Genomic DNA, 12,745 nt, shown 5'->3' with positions numbered 1-12,745 from the left:
TGCCCCCTTTTGGACTTTGAAAATTCTGGTTAAAGTTTTACATGCAAGTTTCTATCTCCAAAACTAATGCAGATATTGAATTGAAACTTCACATGTGCCTTCGGGGTTATAAAACTAGTTGATAGCAGCAAGTCCCATAACTGATATGCATTTTGGTCAAATTATTCCCCCTTTTGAACTTAAAACTCTTTTGATATTTAACCTTTTTGGGTAATATTTTCCTGCATCTGGGACAATATTTCGAATAGTCGAGCTTGGCTGTCTTACGGACAGCTCTTGTTTACATTAGCCATTACCCTGCTAAATTTCTATAATGAACTTGTGCATCTTTCAATTTGGACAGTACCATTATCTTTTGAAAGGGTTGCATACCAAAAAGATACTGACTAAATGGCAAACAGTGCAGATAATGATCAGACTGAATGGCTGTGCAGGCTGGTCATGATCTTCACTGGTCACTAAGGCAGAACCATTTGTGCCAGCATGGTAAGGGTTAAAATTATAAGATTATTAAATTTAATGCCAGCTTGCACATTTTTTGAAGCTCATGAAATTCTCTGTGGAATAAATTCTTTGTTAAGTTTAAAAGAAAATTGTTGCATGTGTAAATGTTGAGTTCTGCTCACACAGGGCAGGAGTGTGTGGACAGTAGCACTCAGTGTAGACTCAGAGCCTGCAACATTTCAATGTGTGTCAAGTTGCACGACCAGTGTTTTTCTACTTTTTCTATTTTATTAAAGTTTTCAATCACATTTATGCAACATTTTATGGTATTTTACATTTTTCATATATTCTGTTAGAGATTTATTTTAGGAATAAAAAGATCTATTACATAGACATAGATCCCTATTGGAAATGTATATTTTATTACTTTTTGTGAAAATTTGTAATTACCTCCCTTTTATATAAAAGTATTTAAAAAGTAATTTTGATTCCAACATAATTTCTAGTCTTGTTTAACCGAGATAGACAAATTGTGGTGATAATTGTACTTATATTCATATGATTCCTGAGGAAAAATGTTTATTTAATTTATACTTACACTAAAATAATGTTATCTTGGTTTGGCAACCAGGATAAGAAAATCAAATTTTACAAATACTTCCAGTGACAAGGTGATGTGTATTAAGAACTGGCTGAACACAAATAAGTATAAATGATCACCTGATAAAGTTTTGAATGAATTCATTAATTGACCAAAATCTGATTAACCACCTTTTAAGTGTAACAGATGGCCATTGTAGAACTGAAATACTAATGAAAAAGTTTTACAACACCAGTCAACAACAGATAAATTCATGTTTACAGCCCACAAGAAGCAATACCAGGAAATATGTGACATTCATCAGCCAGGTAGTCATTTACTCCAAGTGGCAAGGTTAGATACAGCCTGACACCAAAATACCCATTGGAGTGGAATGTTTTGTGCTGTGGACACTGCAGAATCGTGTATTTGACAGTTTAACTTGTAGGTATCATGTTTGTATTGTTACCTTTTAAATTACTATATATGTTAGCAAGTGCACTTATTAGCTTAGCTATTCAAAGAAAAGGTACAGCTTTTGGACACAGCCCTTCAACTGCATTGGCGTCCCAATTTGGTTAAGTTTTTGTATGTGAACTGGTACCTCAGTAACCAAATGTGGGAAAAGTTGAAATTTAACACACTTATCCACGTTGATAAAATGACTTACGGTTATGTAAAGTCTTTTGAAACCACCCCTCAGGTAAATTTTTTTTTAGTTTTTCACACCACATAGGCCTTGGTCTATCATAAAGAATACACCAAATTGTTTATAATAAGTAGAAGAAACTTCTGAGACAGGTTATTCCCTTGTGGACGACACATTTTGTCTTATATCACAGTCATGTGGCGATGATGTGCTTTGACTTTTCATGTTCTATTTTGTAGAAGATATCAATTAAACTTCTTTTTCAAAAGTATTTTGTCATTACTTTTATTATCATTGTACATCTAACATTTGTCCAGGTACTCCAGGAGTTGAAAGTGTTACAAACAATGTACATTTAAAAAAATGCAAACCTTGCAAAATGAAAGTGAAAGTTACTAAGAGCTGTCAAATTGACAAAAAAATGCAGTATAATTTCAACAAATATAAAAGTAAACTATTTTTCATTTCCCGGAGTACCTAGATAAGTATGTAAGACACACAACAAAAACAAACTTAGAGAAAAAATATGTTTGAAAAAGAAGTTTGATATTTTGTACAAATTTTATAATGTGGACAGTTGAAGTACATGTTTTGTAAGACAAAATACATATCACCAAACAAGGTAACCTCTATAAAAAGTATTTTCTACTTCTTCTGAACAACTCTGTATATATATATTATCAATATTATGGGTCTGTCAGGTATAATTTCCAAAATGAAAATTTAACCAAGGGGGTCGTCTCAGACGCTTTACATGAACCTTACATTGCAGAAGTTCCATTACTCTTACTTTTTACAAAATTATGCCCCTTTTTCGACTTAAGAAAAATTTGGTTAAGGTTTTGTATGCAAGCTGTTATCTCAGTATTGACTAATGGTAATTGATTTAAATGTCACAGTACACTTGCCTTCTTTCATGTTTATTCAGCATTCGTAATGGGAAGAAAGTAAAAACAAGTAATATTTATGCATAATAGTTTTATATTTCAATTTAGATAAGTAACAGTATTCAACTTTTAAGTTTTTGTTGACATTTACCTATTTGTCTCTTAGGTTAACTTTAAAGCAGTACTTGCACTGTTGTGGGGGGGGGGGGGGGAATCATGAAATGGAGATAATCACTTACCAGCCCACACAGTTGACTTTAGAAGAAATTTCTTATCAGTCAGATGATTTTTTAAACATAACTTTCTTACATCATTGTGCAAATGTTGAGTATAAATCAAGCCTAGAAATTTAGATGGGAATGTTCTACATATGAATTTGACTGAAAGAAATATGTCTGGAGTTATTTCTTACCCATATAGCATCATATGAGAAAATTGTTGTCTGCTTACAGAGAATAGGTCAGTAAAAGGAGAAATACTGGACAGCTGAATATACAATATAAACTTCTCTAACCCTTACCCTGCTAAATTTCTATAATGAACTTGTCAATAGTTTAGTTTTGGATAGTGCTATTCACTGTTAAAAGGGTTGCTAACCAAAAAGTTTCTGACTGAATGGCAAACAGTTCAGATCTTGATCAGACTGCACAGATATACAGGTTGATCATTTTCTACACTGGTAGCAAAAGCTGATATGTTTCCAGCAGGATATGGGTTAATGGCTGGCTGGTCAATAGTCAAGTTTGAAAGACCGAGGGCAACAGTTTTGACTATTTACTGCCTAGCCACTCATTAAATGTGTTTTATCATAAGTTTTTTTCTACAAACTGTTGACCAGTGATTAATATGAGGAGAATAATAGTCTATGCTTAATTAATGGCTTACCAGTCAATAGTCAAAACTATTGCCAGAAATATTTATTTTTTTTTTAAAGTTTTGACAAATTAGCCCAGTATTCATGTAATGAATACAGACTGATCATACAACATTAAATTGATGACCTGCACTTTGTAGAAGGAATCCTGTTATAGTATCACCAATGTGAACAACATCCATGTAGAGAAAACTTATCTCTGCAAGGGCAGATTTGTCTGAAGTAGATCTGTATCATCTTTTCTTAGGCTTTTTAAAAAAATAAAAGATTGCAACTAACTAAAGATACAGCTAGTAAATTTTCTGAAGTGGAGCATACAGAAATTAATTATTGCAACATAATACATTTTCTTCAATTTCCTTTACAGGCATTGGCCAAAAAGGATGTTGATATTGATGCACTTCCTCGAAGCAACTTCAGTCCTACAGAACTAAGGGGAGGCAACAGTTATCACTATTGACCTAGAAACCATTGACCTAAGTAAGTTGCTTCTGATGCTTTTTAGCTCACCTGAGCCAAAGGCTCAGGGTGAGCTATTGTGATCGCTCACTGTCCGGCGTCTGCCATTCGTCCGTCAGTCCACGCTTTCCTTTAAACAACATCTCTACCTAAACCACCAAACCAATTTTTATGAAACTTCACAGGGATGATCCTTGGAAGGTCTTCTTTAAAAATTATTCAAAGAATTGAATTCCATACAGAACTCTGGTTGCCATGGCAACCGAAAGGAAAAACTTCAAAAATTTTGTTGTTCAAAACCACGTGGCCTAGGTCTTTGAAATTTGGTATGAAGCATCATCTAGTCGGCCTCTACCAAGATTATACAAGTTATCCCCTTAAGGTCAAATCTGGCCCCACCCCGGGGTTCAAATCGTTTATATAGACTTATATAGGGAAAAACTTTGAAAATCTTCTTGTCCAAAACCATAAGGCCTAGGGCTTTGATATTTAGTATGTAGCATCATCTAGTGGGCCTCTACCAAGATTCTTCAAATGATTCCCTTAGGGTGATGTATGGGCCCGGGGAGCGGGGGTGGGGGGGGGGAGGGGGTCACATGGTTTATATGGACTTGTATAGGAAGAAAACTTTAAAAATCTTCTTGTCTCAAACCACAAGACCACCTAGGCTTTTGATATTTGGTATCTTGCAGTGCCTTGTGGTTCTCTACCAAGATTGTTCAAATTATTACTCTGGGGTGAAAAGAGGTCCTGCCATGGAGGTCCCTAGTTTTTTTACATAGACATATATAGGAAAAGACTTTAAAATTCTTCTCGTCTGAAATTGCAAGGCATAGGCTTTTGATATTTGGTATGTTGCAATGCCTAGTAGTCCTCTACCAAGATTATTCAAATTATGCCCCCAAGTTGAAAAGAGGCCCTACCCAGGGGGTCCCAAGTTTTACATAGACTTAATATATAGGAAAAATCTTTGAAAATCTTCTTACCTGAAACCGTAAGGCATAGGCTTTTGATATGTTGCCTTGCCTAGTGTTCCTCTACCAAAATTGTTAAAATTATGCCACTGGGATGAAAAGAGGCCCTGCCCTGGGGTACCAAATTTAACATAGACTTATATAGGGAAAAAATCTTCTTGTCAGAAAGTTCAAGGCCTAGGCCTTTGATATTTTGAATGTAGCTTTACCTAGTTGATCTCTTAACAAGACTGTTCAAATTATGCCCCTGGGGTGAAAAGAGGCCCCGCCGTGAGGGTCACTTTGTTATATGAGTTAAATACTTCAAAAATTATCAGATCATATTTCCTAGACTGTTTAACTATAATTACCTGATGACCCCATGTGATTAGGGGTCACTTGACTCACCTTGACCAACTGACCTACTTTCTTGTGTGTTTTTTTAAGATAAATGTTGAAATTTGGATGACATGTACAGTTTTGCACACCGACTTTAAAACTGACTTGCAGTGACCATGAATGTGACCTACTGACCTACCTTCTAATATTTTAGCATCAGTTTACTATGTTATAAATGTGGCTCATATTACTCAGGTGAGCGATTCAGGGTCATCATGACCCTCTTGTTTAAGATTTAGCAAAGAAATTTGTTCAAGCAAGCAACTTAACTCAAGTGGGTGATATAGGGCCATCATGGCCCTCTTGTTTTCATCCATTGCAGTATCAAGTGAATGGATATGCAATGTGTGTTAGTCATAGTCAAAGCTTTTAGGGCTTATACTATAACTTTTTTAGTAGCATTGTGTTTTGGTGAAGATAACATTTAATATTTTGTTTCATAGCTTTATTCACATGTAATTGATTTTCAATTGATGGAAATTCATTGGTTTTCAACCAGTTAAAGAAATAAAACTTGTTTCTACTTTTAAAGATTTGTCTGTTTTGAATTTTATACATTTTGTCCCAAGTGCTTGTGGGTTTTACACATAGTTTATTTTAGAGTGATATACAGTAAATTGAGATATTTCTTTTTTATAGTTCAATATTGGAATATGCCACATGTCACACAAAGACGCATACCACAACAAATCACTGTAGCACAGATATCTTTGTCACACCTAAAAAGGAAATTTCACCAGAGGCACAAAGATCACCAGGATCGCATGGAATATTCAGACACGATGACAATAAAAAACACAATAGTCCAACACATCTGTACCTGGAATTTTTAAGACTGTAGAGAAATTGTGTACTTGGCTTGAAAAGACCCTTAAGTGATTTTGGTAGCCCGTTATGGAAGACAATTTGATTTTCCAGTTCTTGTCTCAGCTCTACTGTGCACAAAAATAACTAGGACATTATTCAGCTGAGTTTCTTCTGAAAAGTATTCTTTTACCAGTGTTCAAGAAACTGTACCCTAAATAGTCATACCTGCTATGACACTACTTGGTATCCGTTACAATGTCTATAACCGACAGACAGATAAATTTATTTTGAAAAACTGGGAAGGCCTGCCAAGGGTTTTCATATGTTAAAGAAAAATTTCAAGCAACGACGTATACTCATGATAAATTTGGTGCGATAATGTTCATTATCTTAAGTAAAAAATGACAATTGTAATTGTAAATTCGAATTGTGTTATTTTACTCTATATTTAAGAAAATTAATATATTCAAACTTGTAATTTTTTTCATTTGTTGAAATGTTATATTATAGCTTTAAGCCTTAGTGCTCTCTTTTAACAATCTGCCTAAAGAAACACTTTAGTTGTTCTTGTTTATTATTTAGCCATTTCCTTGATTAAAAATACACAACAAACTTCTAGCTCAAGACTTTCCAAGGTTGACAAGTTATTACTTTCTTTGATTTTGCTTAAGTTTGTTAATTATTGTTAAATACTTTTGTTCAAAATTTAATAAGGTGTAAAACCTTTAAATGATATCCTTAAGCAACAGATGTTATGTTTTAATAGTAAAGTAAGGAGAAGAAAACCTTTACTGTAAGCTAATGTAGCTTTCTGTCCAATGCCTGAAACATTTTTTGTAAATATTTCATGACTTTCTGAATAAAAATGTATATAAACCCCAAACTTCTAAGGAGCAAGAAGACAAAATTTCATTTCAACTCATGTATAAAATTAACTTTGTGATATTTTTCTTAGTGATAAGTTTTTTCAGTGATAACTTGACATTTAATTTATATCTGTATAGATTTTTGTACAGTTAATTCAGGTGTATACAAGACAATATTTATAAAGATTTTTTTATGTTTTAAGCTACCTAATTATTTATATTAGAGAAAACTGTTAAATTTTAATTTCTTTATAAGTGTATGTGTAAGTCCTATTTCACTATACAGTGCAACCTCTGAAGAGCAACACCCTTTGGGAGATACAAATATTGACTGTTGTGTAGAGGTTGTTGTTCTTGAGAGGTAAATTTGATAATATATTTCAGCTTAGGGAAATTTTGATGTTGTTATAGAGGTTTTTGCTCTGAGGACCGCTCTGAAGAGGTTGTACAATACTTATATATTATTGAGAGCTAATAGACTCCATTGGAAATAAGTGAAATTGTTACTTTCAAGGTTTATCCCAGGCAGAAAGATCATCATTTTTTCCTGATATTTATGTATTAGCTTGATTACTCTTGTAAAGTACAAACATATAAGGGTTTACTGCATATTTATTAATTCTAATATTTTTCATTTCTGTACCACTTTGTATTTCTGTTATAATTGGATCTTATATTTGAATAAAATTGAATTGAATTGAACTGAACTGAATTTTAAACTGAACTGAATTCTAAACTGGAACCAAACTGAACTGAACTGAGTTTGAAACAGAAACTGAACTGAATTTTGGACTGTTACTGAATGAACTGAATTCTGAACTGGAACTAAACTGAACTGAACTGAATTTAAAACAGAAACTGAACTGAATTTTAAACTGAAACTGAACTGAACTGAATATAGCTGGGTAAAAATCTACAGTACAGCTTGCATTAAGAGACCACCAAAGGGAAGGAAAAAACATGTTCTCTTTATGCATCATAGTTTGTTCTTTGATAACATAAAAAAAGGAACTGAAAAACTGGTCTCTTAATGCAAGAAGCCTCTAAATCAAATGTACTTGATGAAACTTATTATGCTTTTGTGCTGCAAATTTTGTAATGTAGTTTTGTTGTGTCTATGATGATTTCTCTAAATAAACTTTAAACATTATTTCTCTCATTTATTACAATGTTTATAGTTGACAGATGCATACCAAGGTCAAAGAACACAATGACATGAGATTTGTGTGCCATTTACCAGTCCATTTTTTTTTAGCTCACATATCACAAAGTGACAAGGTGAGCTTTTGTGATCGCGCAGCGTCCGTCGTCCGTCTGTGCGTCCGTCAGTCCGTAAACTTTTGCTTGTGACCACTCTAGAGGTCACATTTTTCATGGGATCTTTATGAAAGTTGGTCAGAATGTTCATCTTGATGATATCTAAGTAAAGTTTGAAACTGGGTCACATAAGCTCAAAAACTAGGTCACTATGTCAAATAATAGAAAAAACGACATCATACTCAGTTCAAAACTGGGTCATGTGGGGACAGGTGAGCAATTCAGGACCATCATGGTCCTCTTGTTTTGCTAATACCAAGTCATCATTTTCATCAAAATTTCCAGTAATCACCTCCTTTTTGAAGAGTATACTCACGATTTTATTAGCTCACATGTCACAAAGTGACAGTGTGAGCTTTTGTGATCGCGCAGCGTCCGTCGTCCGTCCGTCCGTGCGTAAACTTTTGCTTGTGACCTCACTAGAGGTCACATTTTTCATGGGATCTTTATGAAAATTGGTCAGAATGTTCATCTTGATGATATCTAGGTCTAGTTCGAAACTGGGTCACGTGCGGTCAAAAACTAGGTCAATAGGTCTAAAAATAGAAAAACCTTGTGACCTCTCTAGAGGCCATATTTTTCATAAGATCTTCATGAAAATTGGTCAGAATGTTTATCTTGATGATATCTAGGTCAAGTTCGAAAGTGGGTCACGTGCCCTCAAAAACTAGGTCAGTAGGTCAAATAATAGAAAAACCTTGTGACCTCCCTAGAGGCCATATTTTTCATGGGATCTGTATGAAAGTTGGTCTGAATGTTCATCTTGATGATATCTAGGTCAAGTTCGAAACTGGGTCAGCTGCGGTCAAAAACTAGGTCATTAGGTCTAAAAATAGAAAAACCTTGTGACCGCTCTAGAGGTCATACTTTTGAATGGATCTTCATGAAAATTGGTCAGAATGTTCACCTTGATGATATCTAGGTCAGGTTCGAAACTGGGTCACGTGCCATCAATAACTAGGACAGTAGGTCAAATAATAAAAAAACCATGTGACCTCTCTAGAGGCCATATTTTTCATGGGATCTGTATGAAGGTTGGTCTGAATGTTCATCTTGATGATAACTAGGCCAAGTTCGAAACTGGGTCAGCTGTGGTTAAAAACTAGGTCAGTAGGTCTAAAAATAGAAAAACCTTGTGACCTCTCTAGAGGCCATATTTTTCATGGGATCTGTATGAAAGTTGGTCTGAACGTTCATCTTGATGATATCTAGGTCAGGTTTGAAACTGGGTCAGCTGCGGTCAAAAACTAGGTCATTAGGTCTAAAAATAGAAAAACCTTTTGACCTGTCTAGAGGCCATACTTTTGAATGGATGTTCATGAAAATTGGTCAGAATGTTCATCTTGATGATATCTAGGTCGGGTTTGAAACTGGGTCACGTGCCATCAATAACTAGGTCAGTAGGTCAAATAATGAAAAAACCTTGTGACCTCTCTGGAGGCCATATTTTTCATGGGATCTGTATGAAGGTTGGTCTGAATGTTCATCTTTATGATATCTAGGTCAGGTTCAAAACCGGGTCACATGAGCTCAAAAACTAGGTCACTATGTCAAATAATAGAAAAAAAACCACGTCATACTCAGTTCAAAACTGGGTCATGTTGGGACAGGTGAGCGATTCAGGACCATCATGGTCCTCTTGTTAAGGTACTGTTCTTGCGTGGCTGTAATGGACAAAAAACTATATCTCCCATGTTGCTGATTTACTGCTGTCTGTCCGTCTGTCACAAATCTTGTCCGCAATCTTAAATCAAACTTTTCTCGTGCAATCTGCACCAAATTTGAACAAAATGCATTTGCATGACCATAAGTCCATGACGAAGTTCTATTGCTAGCCGAACCACTTTGGAATAACGGCCCTTGAAAATCAGCCTTTTTAGCTCGACTGTACGAAGTATAATGAGAGCTATCCTACTCAACCCGGCGTCGGCGTCTTTCCGCGTCCCCATTACTTGATTTTGATTCAAACTTAAAATAGTTATTCCACATCATCTGACATAAGGGTCATAACTCCTGCACCAGTATTTCATGATTTATCCCCCCTTTTCACTTAGATTTTCAAATTAAAATTTTGATGCACTTTCACTCTATCTCTGTTATTACTGAATAGATTTGATTCAAACTTAAAATAATTGTTCAACATCATCACCCACATCATATGACACAAGGTGCATAACTCTGGCACAAGTATTTAATGAATTATATCCCTTTTTACTTAGAATTTCAGGTTAAAGTTTTGATTCACTTCTACTCTATCTCTGTTAGTATGTCTCCCCCCCCCCCCCCCCCCCCCACGGGGGAGACAGTGTTTTTGCCCTGTCCGTCCGTCCGTACGTACGTCACACTTCATTTCCGAGCAATAACTGGAGAACCATTTGACCTTCAAACTTCATAGGGTTGTAGGGCTGCTGGAGTAGACGACCCCTATTGTTTTTGGGGTCACTCCGTCAAAGGTCAAGGTCACAGGGGCCTGAACATTGAAAACCATTTCCAGTCAGTAACTTGAGAACCACTTGACCCAGAATGTTGAAACTTAATAGGATGATTGGTCATGCAGAGTAGATGAACCCTAACGATTTTGAGGTCACTCTGTCAAAGGTCAAGGTCACAGGGGCCTGAACATGGAAAACCGTTTCCAATCAATAACTTGAGAACCTCTCGACCCAGAATGTTGAAACTTCATAGGATGATTGAACATGCAGAGAAGATGACTCCTATCGATTTTAGGGTCACTCTGTTAAAGGTTAAGGTCACAGGGGCCTGAACATCGATAACCATTTCCGATCAATAACTTGAGAACCTTTTGATCCAGAATGTTGAAACTTCATAGGATGATTGAACATGCAAAGTAGATGACCCCTATCGATTTTGGGGTCACTCTGTTAAAGGTCAAGGTCTCAGGAGCCTGAACATGGAAAACAATTTCCGATCAATAACTTGAGAGGCACTTTACCCAGAATGTTGAAACTTCATAGGATGATTGAACATGCAGAGTAGATGACCCCTATTGATTTTTGGGTCAGTCTATTAAAGGTCAAGGTCACAGGGGCCTGGTCATGTAAAATCATTTCTGGAAAATAACTTGAGAACCACTTGACCTAGAATGTTGAAACTTAATAGAATGATTGGACATGCAGAGTAGATGAGCCCTATTTATTTTGAGGTCACTTGATCAAAGGTCAAGGTCACAGGAGCCTGAACAGTGACTTGAGAACCACTATGCCAAGAATGTTGAAATTTAGCGGGATGACTGGACATGCCAAGTAGATGATCCCTATTGCAGCCAACCATCAGTGTTTCTTTGACATTCGCTCCTGACCCCTATTGACTTCTTGCCTATAGGACTTTGCATTGGGGGAGACATGCGCTTTTTTACAAAAGCAATTTCTAGTTACTGAATGAATTTGATTCAGACTTAAAAATAATTGTTCAACATCATCACCCACATCATATGACACAAGGTGCATAACTCTGGCATTTTTTTTTCATAGATTATTCCCCCTTTTTACCTAGAATTGCAGGTTAAAGTTTTGATGCACTTTTACTCTGTCTCTGTTATTACTGAATGGATTTGATTCATACTTGAAGTAGTTGTTAAACATCATCACCCACATCATATGACACAAGGTGCATAACTCTGGCACCACTGTTTCATGAATTATGCCCCCTTTTACTTAGAATTTCAGGTTAAAGTTTTGATGCATTTTCACTATATCACAGTTATTATGAAATGCATTTGATTAAAACTTGAAGTACTTGTTCCACTATCACTCTCATCATATGACAAAAGTTGCATAACTCCTGCACCAATATTTTATTAATTATGCCCCCTTTTTGTTTAGAATTATAGTTATATATGTTTTGATACACTTTGTATTTACTTCTCTTATTACTTAATATTTTTGACACAGACTCAAGCTATTGTGCAATATCTTCATCCACCATTGGAGTCATTAAACTCTCAAGTGACAGCTCCAGTTTCCTCAGATGTGCCCAGTTTCACAATCCAGCATCGAAATAGTCGAGCGCGCTGTCTCCTGTGACAGCTCTTGTTACTCTTGTCCTTACTCTAAGTTGAACATTTCTTATCTGAACTTCACCAAACTTGAACAAAATGTATTTGCCAATAAGTCCTCTGCCAAGTTTGATTGCTAGCCAAATCCCCCCAGGCACTTAATAATTATGGCTCTTGAACTACCCAAAATTGGCCTTTTTATTCTTCAAAAGTATATTTGTAGTGAGCAAACAGTACATTTGTTTATGAAAACTGACTTTCTATTCAGATGATTAGGCAGTTGTGGGAGACATGTGCTTTTCTCAAAAGCAGCTCTGGTTATTAATTAATCTAAAAAGTCTCAATTTTAGCTCAACTATACAAAGTAAATGGAGAGCTATCCTACTCGCCTTGGGGTCGGCATTGGCATCTTTCCACGTCCCCATCTTGGTTAGGTTTTTTATACACTCTTCTCTTTTTTTCTACTTATCTCTGTAATTACCTGATGAATTTGCT

The 12,745-nt window shown here is 35.6% G+C and overlaps 1 long non-coding RNA gene across 4 annotated transcripts in view; it reads left to right on the top strand.

Moving 5' to 3' along the window:
• Nucleotides 1-8,068, top strand: part of LOC123539078 (uncharacterized) — a 36,101-nt gene extending 28,033 nt beyond the window's left edge. For all 4 annotated transcript variants that reach the window (XR_008368402.1, XR_008368401.1, XR_008368399.1 and 1 more), the window contains 3 exons: nt 1,309-1,468; nt 3,802-3,914; nt 5,885-8,068. This is a non-coding gene — a long non-coding RNA (uncharacterized LOC123539078). The remainder of the gene's footprint in view (nt 1-1,308; nt 1,469-3,801; nt 3,915-5,884) is intronic.
• The last annotated feature ends 4,677 nt before the right edge of the window (nt 8,069-12,745 follow it).

This window comes from Mercenaria mercenaria, chromosome 18 (assembly GCF_021730395.1).
Source record: "Mercenaria mercenaria strain notata chromosome 18, MADL_Memer_1, whole genome shotgun sequence".
Lineage (NCBI taxonomy): Eukaryota > Metazoa > Mollusca > Bivalvia > Venerida > Veneridae > Mercenaria > Mercenaria mercenaria.
The sequence above is the reverse complement of the archived record's forward strand: the minus strand, read 5'-3'. Positions and strand labels throughout refer to the sequence as shown.